This window comes from Lissotriton helveticus, chromosome 12 (genome assembly GCF_964261635.1).
Source record: "Lissotriton helveticus chromosome 12, aLisHel1.1, whole genome shotgun sequence".
Taxonomy (NCBI): Eukaryota; Metazoa; Chordata; class Amphibia; order Caudata; family Salamandridae; genus Lissotriton; species Lissotriton helveticus.
In genome coordinates this window covers 863273758-863290417 of record NC_136073.1, presented here as the reverse complement: position 1 = coordinate 863290417, position 16660 = coordinate 863273758, and the positions used below count along the sequence as shown (strand labels likewise).

At 41.0% G+C, this 16660-nt stretch overlaps 1 protein-coding gene across 1 annotated transcript in view; it reads right to left on the bottom strand.

Moving 5' to 3' along the window:
- Positions 1-3002, bottom strand: part of ISYNA1 (inositol-3-phosphate synthase 1) — a 42590-nt gene extending 39588 nt beyond the window's left edge. Inside the window, exon 1 of the mRNA XM_078670756.1 lies at positions 2851-3002. The gene's annotated coding sequence lies outside the window, so the exon portion shown is untranslated. The remainder of the gene's footprint in view (positions 1-2850) is intronic.
- Positions 3003-16660: the final 13658 nt, after the last annotated feature.

Below are 16660 nucleotides of genomic sequence, written 5' to 3'. Positions count from 1 at the left end.
CCTTCCCCTAGCGTATTGGTTCGCCCAAGTTTGGCATATTTTAGTCATGGAATGGATATCACACAATTTGCGAAAAAACGGTTGAGGAGGCCTTTAGTTCAATACCTTATGCACATAGAATTCACCTGCTTTTGTCCAGTGAAGCTCCGGATGCTCCAGGGTTTTGATTAAGATTACCACTCATACCCCACTTTGTTGCGATGGCCGAGACCAGCTAGAGGAGGGAGCCCTATCCCATGCCTCACACGTGAAATCATCGCCTCCTCCCAACAGGTAACCGCGACCTGTTTGTTATGTTTTTTTTCAAAGTTACAAGAGAATACTTAATCTTGTCTTTCTTGTTTTTATTTGTGTACACAGCCATGCGAAGCTGCTCAAAAATTATTATGCATTCATCAGACGCTATATTATTACAGCCTGCTATGTTTCATGCATGCCTGATGTAACATTACTCTGAAGCAAATGCTAGTGCGGACATTTTCCATGTTATTCTGAAATCCAGTCAGGCCTAACAATTGCTCGTCCGCACTATAGTTGGCAATGTGCTATGTATGTACTGATATCTGAAAATACAATAAACAGAATTTGAGTAAAAAAAACTATCTCCCTCAATGAGTCGGCAGGTAAACAAGACAAGGTATCCTCAATCCATACTCACAGGAAAAGGAATCCTTAATATTAATATCCCTATTCAGGTTGCCTTCATGAGAAGCCCATAATGATATCCAGAGCATCAAAGGGGCGAGGTTCACCACATCCAATACATACTGCAGTGAGAACCCCGAGTGCATAATAAAATGTGAACTGGATAGTGGAACTGAAAGAAGTCGTCATACAATGCAACTGGAATGCACAGGGATTAGTAGATTGTAAGTAATGGCAGCATTGTTGTGCAACTTTGAGACAGCGGCAGATTAAATATGGCAACAGCAGATTTGGACAATCAAAGGCAAGCGTTTCTAATCTAGGTATGCCAAGTACCTGAGGAGTCAAAATCCTATGTAAGGAAAGATGTTGATGTTGATTAAGATGTTACTGCCAATGTGTACATTTGGAATGTTGTTCTTACCAGGGCCACAGGCCATAATATGTGACTTGCTAAAATTGATTACTACATCTAATTTGCCTATAAAAGATACGAAGGAACCCACTTGTGGAGAGCATTCGGTGTATGAGCCATGAGTACGGTGTTGTCTGGATCTAACAGCTAAGTCACGGCTTGTCCCTATCTCCGAGATATCATCAGAGGCGTTGGCTAGACAGGGGATAAGATTGTTAATATAGAGAATGAATGCGTCCTTGGTGGACTGCATGGGGAAGGGCAAAAGGTTCCATCAGTTCCCCCGAAGGACCACAGTGGACTCTGGCAGCCAAATTAACATTAAGGGTGTGGAAAAAATTGAACAATGATACCTCTACGCCCAAAAGCAACCAAAGCCTGCTACGGTTGGCACAATCAAAAGATGTGGACATGTCCATTACTGCTAGGTACAGTGAAGCAGCTTCTAGCGTTGTTGTACTTGCCCAGGATGAGATGCAGGTTCAAACACTGCTCCACTGTACCCAGCCCAGACCTGAAACCTGACAGGGTTTTTTATGTTATTTTGTATGGACCAAAAATTAAGATACGATAACAGGACCTATGATCATCACAGTGCTGTCAATTAAAGAAATGGGTCTATATCACCTAGGGGGGTTTGGGTCATCCTTTTTAAAAATCGGGATGATCACCGATAAGGCCCAAGAGCTGGGTAACCTGTGCACAGGAAGATGTTGAACACATTGGTAAGCAAGGGACCCCAGATCTCAGGTTTACACGTGATCAAATCAATGGGCATACCATCCGGCCCTGGGGCCATACCCCCGGGCTTTATTTAATAGCCGTTGTGACTTGAACTAATGTGAATGACTTACACAAGGCTCCCTTCAGCCTACTCTTTATTTGATGAGTTGGGTATCCTTCCTCGAAAGATCGCTAGATGGAGTGAGAATAAGAAACCCACTCACTACCAGAAATACTACAGCACAGTGTGTTTAGCGGGACCGCCCTCTGTCGAAGTCTATTGACTGGATCCCGGAACATTTTACTATTCTTATTAACCGCTGCATTCTTCCCAGTATGCCTTGGACAATTCATTTCTCCTTTTGTTTTTGTACTTTTTTGACCACAGCCTGGATCCTAGGGTTGGCCATCAGACCTTCCTAAGGTAACACTTAGCAAGACAGCATTCGGTGTTGAACCATCTAGGACAATCAAGTAATCTTCAAGAGCTTCATTAGCCCTCTTTAAGGCAATTACTCACCCACCCAGTGATGTCTGAAATGCAGACGAGGAAACTCTCACAATATTTAACAAGGAGGGAAGAAAGAAAGGACTCTGGTGCACGTAGAAACCTACATTGCCCGAGTCCATCGTTAGAAGGAGACAGAAAGTGTAACTGCCCTTGGTTTCTAACATATAGCCCTGAGTAAAAGTTGAGGACAAATTACACATTGAATATATTTAGTCTGGAGTGGAGGGACGGTCTCCTGAATTCAAAGCATGGATAATATTCAGTCCAGGCTGCATTATAATCCAGTGCTACATTATATTCTTCTTTGGGGCCAATGTTTGGAAGTATCAGAATAATTTGGGACAGATATGCCAAAAAAGTATGGCGCACATAACTTCTACAGGGACAAATGTCGGTCCTTAAATTTTGTTACCCACATGATCCAACATGGAGCAACGGATGATGGTGCTGACAAAAAGCTGAAGTGTTAACATTGGAATGCACAATAATAGAGTGCTAATGACGGCAAGCGCCTAGATGCTGGTTGCGCTGAATTTGCAGATATTGTTCAGCTTACCGGTTGATTCACAGCACCTTCTACCCCTTCGCCTTCCCGCTCTGCCAACTGTTCTTGCCGCATGCATAGAGGACCGGTACACTCCTTTCTTCAAGGTTTTTCCAGTAGCCATCCCATCACTCATCATCGATGTTCTGTTTCGTGCTCAGCGAGTACATGGACATGTACCAGGTATGCGCTGCAAAATAAAGACAGAAAGATCGATAGGGCAGTATGGGAGGCTTTTACATTGCACCCTCTTGACACTGTCAAACTCTATAAGGGGCATGTAGGGTTTGCTAATCAGAACACCCCTCCTACGGGCAAACAAAGGGCGCGTCATGGAGAGCAACAGCTTAAGTGTTTCAGTTTAGTACATTAGATGATGTTGCTACAGTGAGTGACATTTGTTAAACTACAATTTTACGCTTGAAATTAGATTCAAGACAGTAAAAAAAAAAAAATATATATATATATATATATATATATATATATATATATATATCAATCACACAACTCTTGGCGTGCTCAAGCCACTTTAGCAGCGGGCTCACGGCGGGGTCGCCGTCCCCTCAAAATTACTCACACTCCTGGTGCAGATAGTCAATATTAAATTCCAAAGACCAGAACCGGAGCCCAAATATCGTTCAGTGCTGTATTTATTGGCCCACGGATAAACAAACCCCTAATATTGACTATCTGCACCAGGAGTGTGAGTAATATATATATATATATATATAGATATATATATACATACATATACACACACACTCACTCACTCCCTGGCGACCTAGCCTTGAAAGGGCACCATAGCATTACAGTTTCTGAGGTGCTCTATATATGGGAAATATTACTGCTATTCACGACATATCATCAAAGTCCCAAACCATTATGAATGATTTATTTTGAACAGCGCTCACATTGGACTGTATGACATGGGTGCAGCCCCATTTGCAAATAAGCAGCTCCATTTGCTCAAAAACATATAATTTGATACGTTGGGATTTGCACAAATGGAGATCTCTCCGGTTTAACACAGAATAGCAATGCACTGGTGTATAATTGTCTTTCAAAAAGTTAGATTTGTTCAATACAGCTGACTTGCAAATTATACACAGTATTTGGTAAATCATTTGATTTCTATGAACGAGAACTACCTGGGTCAGAAGCTGGGCAAACTAGGTATCAGGGGCCTGCCTTGGTCAGTAAGTTTGGGGGCTCTGAGCTTCAGATTTTTCAACAATTATGCTGGCACGTAATGTTAAAACATTATACGACAAGCAGGACGCATGAAGGTGGCTTAAGAGGCAGTGAAAATGGAAAGGAATGTAGATTGGTAGGAGTACTAGGTGAGAGAAAACAATATTTTGCAAAATAACTAAAAAATTTGAGCACTTTCAAAATGGAGGGAGAGTCTGTGTGAGCTTTTTTTGTCTGTGTATGTAAGAATTCCTGGTGAAATGCAACACACAGCTCACCATACCCGACTGAAAGCACCTGTACGCAACTATTTATCAGAAAATGTATTTATTAGGATGATGCAATACCTCAAACAATGACCCCCGAGCTACGCGCCTGCTAGGTGTGATCGATTCTCAAAAGGGCACAATTGGGTATATACAAGGCAATCCTGCAAGCTACATGGATTAAAATGTCCACTTGTCATTTTCCATGGTTCACAGCTAAATCTAAGCTTTCCTAGATAACTTTGTTAGACCACATCTGTTTGAGCGGCCATTTTGGGATCTTTTGCAGGAGGCCACGGAGGTCCACGTTTTAAGTGCAAAGATCAATTCCCACCATCAGAAAGGTTACATGAATACTGCTACTCCTGCATGACAGAGAAAAAGTAGAATGATGTACCCCACCTTGGGTCACAACTAACTCAACCAGCCCCCCCCTTCCCTTTGTAAATTAATAAAATATATATATATTGACCCAGGTATTAGCAGCCTTCTTAAACAACAATGGGCATTATTCCGGGGCTCTACAGGACGCTTACTATCACGTACAGCAAATACCCCTTTTTCATTGTGGGAAATCAACAGTATGCATACAAGATTCTGCCTTGCTTGACATGGCCCCAAGTCTTCTTCAATATCTTGGCATCTTGTGCTGTTTGTTTGTGGTTTCGAGTGACATAGCAGAAATGCAAAAAACACTTTGGTCTGTACACAAAGGACATCATATGACCTTGGGTTCTGGAACTACCCAACAAGCTGTCTGATGTCATTAAAGAAGAATCTGTTAATCTGGGCTACTCATGACTTGCATTTGATCCCCTGGAGAGCAGCCAGACCATGTTTTTTTTATTAGTTCTAGAAGAACCGTGCCATGTCACCATGGGGTCACTTAAGCTTTTGGCATTGTCGGATTGGATCTCGCCCACGTCAAGCTACATATGTATCTTCTGCCTCTGGAACTGCTGAGCACTGGCATCAAATGCTGGAGACTCAGTCCAACCCTATCCAGTCTACCAGTCTCTTATAGCAAGAGCACAATGCTGGGACATGCCCCCCAACCTCATTATTGCGCCTTGCAGCCACAAAAACAACCACAACACACTAAAATACCCCATGGCCATTTAAATGGCCTGCGTGTGTAGTCATGTAAGACTAATCTTACTCCAGTTCAGGAGTGTGGCTCACTTGGATTTGGGAATAGTTTGTTATGTCCATATTAACTGCTAGATCTTAAGGCGATTTATCTGTTTTTTTTTATACCAGTGACCATGTTGGAGGTAACGGAAGTTCAAGTTGGCAACACCGCAGCCTTCTTCCATCTAAAGCAGCAAGGGGAAAGTCACTCCTCCAAGTGTCCCAGCGCGCTGTAGAATTGAGATAATGGTCACGTGCTCAAAACATATTTCTTCTGATTTCCCATACTGCATCGCAAGAAACCGCTTGAGCAGGCATCTTCACTCTCAAAACTGGGCACTTCCATCTTTGAGGCTAGAGTGCCCATTCATCAGTGACAAGGCTTGAAAAATCTACAAAGAGTGAATGAGCAATACATATGCCTTTAAATCTTGTTATCTTGTCATATTTGTTTCTTTCAGGGGCAGAGGTCAAAAGTCAGTTTGTCTTCCTACATTTACTTTTCTGTCTGACTGATTTTAGAGGATTTTGTAAAGAGAACTGTTTGACAATGGCGTTGTGCAAAGCATGTGAAATAAAAGGCTGTAAAATGTCAGTCTTTTTTTCTAACAACACAGAAACAGCTAATAAGTGAAGTGTATGTAACTACTCATTAAGACATTTTTGTAATTCATTGGTAAAAAAAAGATTCTTCTGGGATCATATTTGCCTAGAATCACACAATTTGAGACCAGTTCACAGGTTGAGTGCATTACAGTTAAGCCAAGTAGATTATTCAAGTTACTAGACCTGCAGGTCTAGTAACATTTTTATGAATTTGAGCCGAGTGACTTTGTGACCCACCAGAACTCCAGATTAGAACAGTTTTACTCTTGGGTGGGCCATGGCCCCAATTCCATGGGCAACAACCTGATATTAAATTGGCTAGAGATATTCTGTATAATATCAAAGACATCATTCGCAGCACTGTTTTCATGGCATCTCCAGTTTGGCTTTCCTAAATTTGTTTCTCAGACAAATCTCTCCTATCATGTGAGTGAAAGGGAGTAAGGCATCTTCTCTTTCAGACTCCAAAACCTGCAAGAATAAATATCAAGCATTAACAATGTGCTTATGAAATCCAGAAATTTCAGCCTTTTACTTTCCTACTTTATCTTATTTCACAAGTTTCTATGGCGTAGGAGCAAGATGTAATCTTAATGGTTCCTATAATGTACCTGACCTGCAAGATCAGTTTTCTTTTACAGTTCTTTACCTACCATTAACCACACTATATCCTTTGGGGAGCTTTGGGGGCTAACAAGCTCTCAAACACTGAGGTTTCACCCAATGAGATTTGGGGCCATTTTTAAATGCTTTAGGTATACCTTGGAGTGTTAAACTAGTCAAAGCTACCAGCAGTTTCAGTTTTGAATGGCCTTTTCATCAGTTTGTCACAAACTAGCATGTTTCTCTGTTTTCATCTATGCAGTCCTCCCTGTGTAAAACAGTAAATAATTCTCTTTAACTGCTCAAATAAATAGCCTACATAGCATTAAACAGTATTCTAAATTCAGATTCGCCCTATAACCCAGTATTCTGCATTGTTAGAAAATGTAATCCAATGAATAGCAGCAACCTGCTTTCTGCAAATTCTGTTAATATTCCAGAACAGTCTGCAAGTGAGTCTCTAGACATGAAACAGGGGCAATGTTGAACTGAAAGACTTGGCATGCACCTTCCGAAAGAGTAAAAAGTTACACTTACCTTGGAGTGGTCCTATCTGAGAATCTTTTGTGCCAGCTAACCTGAAACATGTATTAGTAGGGAACGTCATCTTCAATTGTGTAGGGTTGAGCTCCTGTTATTATGATACATGGAAGAAACACTTAGATGCGACCTTTAAAGTGCAACACACTAAAATACCCCATGGCCATTTAAATGGAATCAAAGGCCTGACAGTTCACAGACTGATGTTTTTAAATAGACTACAAGGGCAGATGTTTAGACTAAGAAGCATTCAGATTCGAATTTTACATGATGATGTCCAATGCTCTAGTTCTTAGTGCCTTCATAAATATGTGTCCAAATAAATCAGACAGCCACACCTACCAGCAGACATCTGGCAACACGCAAACTCTGTATTATTCAGCTGTTTCTACTATGCAACATAATTTGGAATTTGCTTTGAAAAGCTTAAACTTGGATTATGTTGATTTTTTTTTAAGTGGCCTAATACTAATCAGATAAAAAATAGTTAGTTATTGTGTGTTTGAGCGAAGCTTTCCTGCTGGATATGAACTACTGTTCATTAATGAGACACATTCAGCTAGTTATTAACCTAGCCGTTCTGAAGCTTTCTTAATGAAACGCACCCTTACCTTACAATTTTTATCAAGCATTCAGCAAGCAAATTTTACTAAATACCCACAGCAGTGGTTTACACTTACTATTCAATATGTTAAACAATGTGGAAACTAAGATGACTTCTGTGTCCTTGCTTAAAAATCGAAATGTGAGATCTACAGAGGATATGTAAACAGAGAGTGTGGAATCAAATCAGATCTTATCTATATTTATTGTGAGGTATTTTTTTAACACGACTACTGACCAGGGTGACACTGCAAGTAGTTTCAGTATCTGATCAATTAGCCATTGTGACTATTTGATCACCAAATAAATAGATCACCATCAGTTAGGAGACCAATCGCTCGATACCTTGATTCAGAGGCATGATGTTTTACTAAGACCCGCCTTACACAATAGTCTCAATTAGATGATCAGTTGATTATGTCAACAGAAAATGATGTCTTATATTAAATCTTTCATTAAAACGTCCAGGACAAACAATACCATGTTAACTCTGTGCAAGTGAGAAGCATATAGAAAATAAAATAAAACCAACAGATGAGCGCGCACAGTTACAATGGAAATTGAGATTACTGTTCACTTTTTAAGTAACGAAACAACTGAGGCTGTAAGCTTTGTCATTACTAGGTAGAGCTCCAATAAGCCACCTGCCACAACCAGTGACACACATATTTGAAGAGTAACTCTTGCAGCGATGCTCAGAGCCGATGGACCTTCAGATGAAGGGAGCTGAGCCCCTCTTTGGGTGCCACTCTCTGCCTTTGGCAGCTGGTGATACAAAGAACTTGGTTGTGGTGTCCATAATTTTGGTGTCTGGAAATAGTTCTCTGCTTAAACAGAAAATAAGAATCAGGCTCGATACGCCGGTTTGCAAGGGAAGTGGTGGAACAGATGTGGGTGGTGACGACCCTGAGACCTTACAAAAATCAGGAATACATTCTTTCTTCCTTATGGGGTAACTACAGTAGTTACTGGTTAATAGCAACTATTCAAAATAACTTTCTGGTAGTAAAATAAATTGAGAATGTCACCAAATATATATTTCATAAACAAATTCTGTAACAGGTGTTAAATTAAAACTAATTTTTATTGCTGATTCTATAAATGCTTATCAAAAAGACAAGACGGTACATTATTCTTGTCAATACATATGTATAAAAAAATCATCAAAAAACAAGTCCTTGAGCATATAACTCTCACTAAAACAGTGCCTATTAAAGGATGAGGCAATTTCCTTTTGTTTAGGGAAGTAAAGAGGCAATTTAACCAAATACATTGAAATACCATAAGTAATATCCTTAATTATTTCAGCATTTTTTATAGAGTGTTGGGGTTCTAAAAGTGTTGACTCGTTTCCGTCTGGTGCGTTTCCAAAGTCCCTAAATCATAACCTCGGTTGTCGCTTTGTAGCTTAACATTTCAACACCATTTCTGGTGGCACTTGTATGAATGTAGACAGCCATATCACTGATGATGTGTCAACTGTTACTTTCTATGGAACCGTTAACCCTTGGACCGCCACTGCTCCTTAGGCGATGTCGCACACCAGCGCAAGCAAAGCCAGTAGAATAGGCAAGGGAGATTTTACATTGGAATACAATTGACCCATCTAAGTCAAATTCATTCAAAATGACAACTCACTTCAAAGCGTGTTCATTGTCTCTGACAGAGTTGAGCCTCACACAAAGAGTATTGTGAGAAACATTATCAAAAGCTACGATTAAATCCAAATAGATCATCACTGCACTGCCTCCTATATCAAGTAGCATTCGGTTAGCACCCATAACTGCTAACAAGACCACTTCTGGTCTATATAAAGGGATAAGCCCAGCATGAATGCATTCTAAAAGATTGTTAGATTCTTAAAAGAAGAAAGTTGATGATTAATACCGCTTTCTTAGCTTGAAAAGGAAGAAGAGAAACTTTTCAATAGCTACTTGGGTCAGACGCAGGCTTCTGTAACAGCAAAACCAAGAATGCATTCTTCAAGTTCCGCAGCACTGCAGCGAAGTCCAAGGATGGTTTAGATAATGCCGCTAGATAAGATATGATTACCTCACTATCCATGTTAAAACTAGAGGCAGGCCAGTAATCGTTTTCTGATTAAGATTCAGTCCTGGGTATAAAATGTAACATATCATAGCACAGGAGTTGCACATGCTACAAAAGTACTGCCATCCTGGACCAACCCATTATCCCTCGTGGGGCAGTTATTAGCCTCATCAACTGCAGGCGTTTGATCAATATTTTTGAATTTGTTTCTTTAAATTGGAAGTAAATGGCTTCACAAAACTCTAAGGAGCAAAGAACACCTGAGACGGCAGATGACAGCGGGGACTGCTTCTGCTGCTGTAGACTTCTTGATCTACCCCTTCCTCAAAAGGAGCGGTATATTTGCTGAGGTATCTGACTGACTGAGATAATTGTCTGGACTGCTGAGCTATGGATTATCCCCTGAACTTTTTGTATTGCTAGTGGAACCACATTGCAGGCAACGCCATGTCCAGCTAGAAGGCTGAAGAAATGCAATTCTTGAAGCGCTCCAGGGAGCAGTCAACCTTTTCATCAAAAACCTGCTCGCCTTTGAAGGGACTATCCATCAGAAAGGCCAAGACATTTCCGAAAAAAGCCAGTAAAAACGCATGAAAGCATGTCGGCGTAAAGTGATGATCTTGCCAATGGACAGGCCAAGTTAATCAAAAAATCCAAACATTATTGGATAATTCAAAAACCTACTTCTGCATGTCTTCTGGTAGTCATAGAACTGCCAGTCTTTTGAAATCCCACAAGGCATGCACGCATTTGTGTAAGGGGTACGTGGTGTTCGCCATACAGAGAGCAATACTGCCCAAAGCAAAAGCCTTTCGGCCTATGGCGACTGCAGTTTAAACACCCTGTCTACCGTGGCTATAGGGAAGGCATTGGGGTTCACTTTGATCATGAAGTTAGAACGAACTGGCTCTCTGGCGACAGGTGTAAGGTCCAATATTTCAGATCACCTCAGGTTACCATATGGCATCCGCCAGTTTGTTTGAGGACTGCATGGTTGAAGGAAGGCTTTTCCTAGGCAGCCATGAAAGGTTCCAGAGGAGTCTCATTAAATGGGAGAGGAAGGGCACTGCAACTGAAGAGGGTGACTGCAAGATTTCCATCAAAATGGTCAACTTGGTTACCTGTGAGGGCAGAGTCTAATCCTGAGGATCTGCAGCTTTATACACAGTGGCAAACAAGGATACATTTTTCTATCGCACCCCAGAGGGGTAAGGGAGGTCTCCTCCTGGAGGGATGTCTAAGCCATTGTCATTTTGTAAGTCAAGCTATATCTCTGCAAAATAATAAGCCTGAGGTAGCATATTGTCTGCCTCTGAATTCTTTCTTGGGTTCATAATCCTGATCAGGCATGGCATTGGAGATGAGTTGGAACCAAATAATTTCACTATCCGGGAAAACATTTGGGCCTAAGAAAGAGACTGTTCTTTAAGGCAAAAGAGGGCGCTGTCTGCATCTACGAATGCTGTGCTGGAACTGGATCCAGGGGCAACATCCTGGACAATAATTTTTTCTATGCAGTTTGTGACTTCTTTTTATACTCTGAAGCCAGCACCTATTTAAGCATCAAGCCTCAAAAAAACAGGTCCACTCCTGAGTGGCCCAGAGGGTGCCGGAGCAGTCCTAAAAAATGCCCATCTTAGCACTACAGAAGGGCCCACCCAACCTGTTTGGTTTTGGAAGAGGAGATGGTAATTTCAAATTAGTCTTCTGCTGCTTCAGAATCGCCTCAAAGGATGAGGAATAAAGAGCCCAGCATTTGGGAATGGCGATTTGACTCTGAAAGGAGGATTATTCCTCATTGCAGCAATAGGGCTTGTCCTTCCTATGCCATATTTTAGCAGTGGGCTCTTGGGTTCAGTGTTCTTCCACTGGATGTTAAGAGACTGAACTCCCCAACCGTCTAAGATTTCATCTTTACTTAAGTAGGATACTGATATAGTGGCTTTGCAAGAGATCAATCTAAGAATTATATGAGCTGATTAGCCATATGAAAGTGGCAAATCCATGCTTCTGGTAGGGCTAAGGCTATGGGGAATCCTTACTGGATCACAGGCAGGAGCTGGTCCCCATCAGATAACCTGGGTGTAAAGGAACACATATTCGTCCTGGTCAAAGAAAAGACGGCCAAGGAAATTCCGATGTGGGTTGTGGTTTATGCCCCCAAACCTCAAACAAATATACTTGGAAAAGCTACTACAACCATAGTGGGCTTTGCCGTGGCAAGCGATCTCAAAGTTATTTACTACAAGTTAAACACCTCTGAGTGGGGCGGGAGAGGGCGCTTCTTGATGGTGGTGTCTTGGAATTTTCAGGAGAGACTTCTCAATCTGAGACGAACTGATGAGAAAGTTGATTATAAGACATTCTTCTCCCATGCACATCACCCCTTCTCCCGGACAGGTCACATATTTCCCACAAGGCTTGGTGGAGAGGGCAGGGAAGCCAGAAAAGAACAAACAGAACAATGTGTGACAACTCCCTATTTCAAAAGCAGAGCTCCTCGGGCCAATGGCTCCTCGAGATATGAGACGGAGAATGAAAGATCCATTTAACATGGTGGAGATTAGGAAATACGATCAAGGGACAGACATTTGACTCTTAAATTTATGATGGTCACATTGTTTCATAGAGTTTGCCATAAAGGAAGTGTTCATGGCAAACTCTGTTTCATGGCCTTGGCATCCAGGTGGGAGAGATCTCAGCAAAAGTTCTATTTGAATTTTAAAGCCACAGGAACTTGTAAAGTCTTTAGGACTATGACAAAATTTGGGAACAACTGAATGTATTACTAGTGATAGATTTGAGAAATTCCTGTTGTTTACTTTTTATTGGATTGAACAGCACCCGAGGGCACTAGGGTGGATGGTTGATCCATGCTACGGTGTACTTTTATCAACTATTGTTTCTTTCTCTTTTCAGTGGTGTCTCTCCTTGATTCATCTTGGTTTCTCTGATGCTGTAGACAAGTGCAGGGATGTTTTAAAGAGGTTTCCGTGTGACAATGTTGAATCAGTGTTCTTATTCTCAATCTATCACTAAAAGGTTTTTTTTAAAACAACTGTCAACAAGTTTATTCTTTGCCGCTCCATATTCAATACGGCTTTAGCATACTTTTTTTTAATTATTCCAGTAATACCATACTTCTGCTTTTCTTCTAAGTGTTGTTAATTCCAGTTGTTCCTTTGTACCCTATTTATGGTACTCAATGTCCTAGTCTTTAAAAGGCTGATGCTGCCTTGCTTGGATGTGAACTTATGACTACCACCGTCTAGAATTAGTCAATGTCGATCATTCAGTTCACGGAGTCATCTTCTAGGTGAGCTACGCTACACTGCACCAACTAGTTAATGCAGAAACCCTACACGGAAGAAAGCTCGTGAGCGGTAGAAGCCAACGTCAGCTTATACTATCCAGCACCTTGCTGAGACTGCTCTGTGGCCTTTGAATTATGCAAAATGTTTTTGACCCATGTGCTCCTTTCCCTGATGCTGCATTAAATAACATAGGACAAATCCTTCGAAAGGTAGTAAAGGTTCATCGGGTTTAGTTGTACAACCAGCCTTATCAGCAGACTCCAGTGGTGATGCAAGGCATGCCTATTGTTCCATAACTCGTGGCCTTTGAACTTTCAAAGCAAAGCGTGGGCCACAGATGCAAAAAGCATGGCATTTAGAGGCTATTTCCTACCACCCCACAGATAGTATAGTTCTAACAAACCCTGCATTCAAAATGAATACTAATTGCAGTTTATTTTTGTGTGTCTCAGAATGTAATGCATTTGTGCCTGCCTGTCTTTCTAACAATAACTTGTGGTTTTAGAAAGGTTCCAGCGAAAGATTGCTGCTATTGAAAATCACTGAACAGATCAGGTTTTTATGGTCTGGCTTGAAAGCGCAGCTGTCGCCAGACAATTATGTGAGCATCACCACAGAGGGGCTTTGGCTCCACCTATATTTGGGGAGCCTGGAGTACATGTTTCGATTGGCCAGAAGTTGTGTGCTTCCATAAAGAAGTGCTTGCCCTCCAGGCAGCAGTTATTTTATTTATCCAGGTGCCCGAGATTGAACTTTCAGAGGTACACATGACATTGTAATGCTATTAAAGTGTCTTAGATAACTAGATAATGTACGGTGTTCTTCTCAGGCTGTTGCGCAGACCCAAGAGGTGGGCAGTCATTCACCCACATGGATGTTTAGGTCTGGCTTGACGGTGCGACTGTCACCTGACCTTTTACCTTAACCAATATTATTCTATAATTCTTTGTTTAAACACAATTACATGTCCACTTCCATGCCATTTATTTGTAATGCTTCACATTACCATACAACACTCCTTTAAAGCCGGACCTATTTGCATTGCCAATGCTTGTAGTATTATGCTTACAGGGGTAGCTCAGTGATTTAAATGGTCCCCGATGACATCTACTGTGATCTAAAAGTCACGAACACCAATATAGCAAGTCATGGGCTTCCAAGGTCGGGAAATGAATATTTAACTGTATAGTAATAAAACCTGTCATTTTACTTTCCTTAGAATCTGCAGAACTATAGTATGAAGCGCTGCATATATAACCTTTAATTCCAATTACCCACATCAATGGCACTACTTTATGAAGCATGAAATGCTGAGTTGGCCCTGTAGGAATATAAACTAGTAGTCTGCATTTAATGTACCCCTCGATTAAGTTTGTAACTTGCATACAAACAACTAACATTCCAAATAGTTCTTTTTTTTAAAAATATTTTTATTGACAATTTTTAACAGCAATTTTTACCCCCCCCCCGCACCAGTCAATATCTTTCAACAGAAGGTAAGTTTCTAGATAATCACATAAAAATTCCATTGCATACTTCCATAATATATACATCTTATAGCAAAACAAGTTGAGAAGAAAGAAAAAAAAAAACATGAGAAGCAGTAAGAAAACATTGATTAAAAAAAAACTGAGATAAAGAAAGAAAATCAATAATCAGTAATCAATAGTCACAGTTCCAAAATCAGAATCAAAGAGGGAGAGAGGGCAGAAGATACCCCCGATGACATATATATATTTCATCACATCCAACTACTCACCCCCCTAAACACTTGCCATCCTACTTTTCCATTCTGCGATAGGCTTCCACAACTGTAATCCAAGCGCTCTACCCTTTTTCCCCCTTCTGGCATAGATAGCTTTCTCCAAATTATACATATACAGTTTCCTAGCCAACCAGTGCTGGAACGGGGGTGGTATCTTATCTTTCCATGCAGCTGCTATACATAGGCGCAGAACAGCCATAGCCACAAAAATAAAACCCCCCTCTTGATATTGCTGTGAATTACTCCCCTCTAATCCTAATAGTATTACTTCTGGTGTCAGCTTCAGTTTATATGCCAAGGATTTATCGAAAAATATTTCAATACTTTTTATTAGCGGAGAAAGGTTTGGGCACCCCGCAAACATATGCAGTATATCTGCCTCTGTACTGTCACACCTAGGGCACCTAACCCCCTGTGTTCCTCCCCACTGGGCGATTCTGGCTGGGGTGTAATAGAGTTTGTATAAGGTCTTATAGTGTTGTGCCTGCAGCGCCGCTGAGCAAAGGGTTTCCCGTCCTAACCTTAGTGACTTTAAGAATACACCCTCTGGTACTCCTAGGGCTTCCCTCCATTTGGTCTCATATTTTTCCAGGTCATCCCCTCGGTGTTCTATAAGTTCTGCATACAACCTTTTAATTGAGCATGATTGCCCCCCCCCTCAACCATCTGTAATATCGAATTTCCTTTAAAGCCCATCAGTCCGCCTCGTTTATTACCTAGGAAGCTTCTTAATTGCAAATATTTTAAAAAAAGTCCTATTGCTAACACCAAATTACTGCTGGATTTCTGTGAATTGCCGTACCCCTGCCTCCCCTATTAAATCCCCCATATTTTTAATTCCCGAACGAGCCCAGTCCTTAAATATAGTATCTGCAAATATTTCTGGTGGCAGCATAGGATCCTCCATTAATCTAGTGTATGCATGAAATCTCCCCAAGCCAAAACTTTTCTTAAAAGCTTTCCATATTTTATCAGCAGCTTCTAGCGTCTTGAACCTAGTTCGCTTAAAATAACTTGGCTCCGAATATCTAAGGAAAGCATTGTTTGTCTCCTCGCCAAGTATTATCCCATACACCTCCATTGACCCTGTAGGATTTTCAGTTTCCCCCTCAGCCCCTCCCAATAAAACCGTCATCTGCTGTAAGGCTGCCGCCCAGTAGTACATTTTAAAATCTGGCAACGCCCATCCTCCCCTATCCCGTGGTAATGACATGTATTTCAATGCTCTTCTCGTCTTCCCCTGGGACCACACAAATCGATTTACCATATTCTCCAACTTATCAAACCAAATCATACTAAAAAACAGCGGTATTGTTCTAAATAAATACAGAAATTTCGGCAACAAATTCATTTTTACGTAGTTTACTCTACCCACTATGGACATATGTAAATTATTTACCCTATCCAAATCTTTCTTTGCTTTTGTAATAATGGGATTAATATTAATTTCCACCAGTTTTTCCAATTCAGCCGTGATCGTAATACCTAAATACATCCCCTCATCAACCACCCGTGCATCTGTACATATTGTGTAAGCGTTCTTTATAATTTGTGATTTGCTTTTATTCAAAGCATACCCAGCTATTCGTCCAAACCGATCTGCCTCTAGTTCTATTTCCCTTATTGCATCTATTGGGCTAGGTGTAATGACCGCAATGTCATCTGCATATGCTAGGACTTTAATATCTCCCCTGCTAGTAGTTAGCGGATTAATTTGATCATTCTGCTCTAACCTCAGTATCAAGGGGTCAATG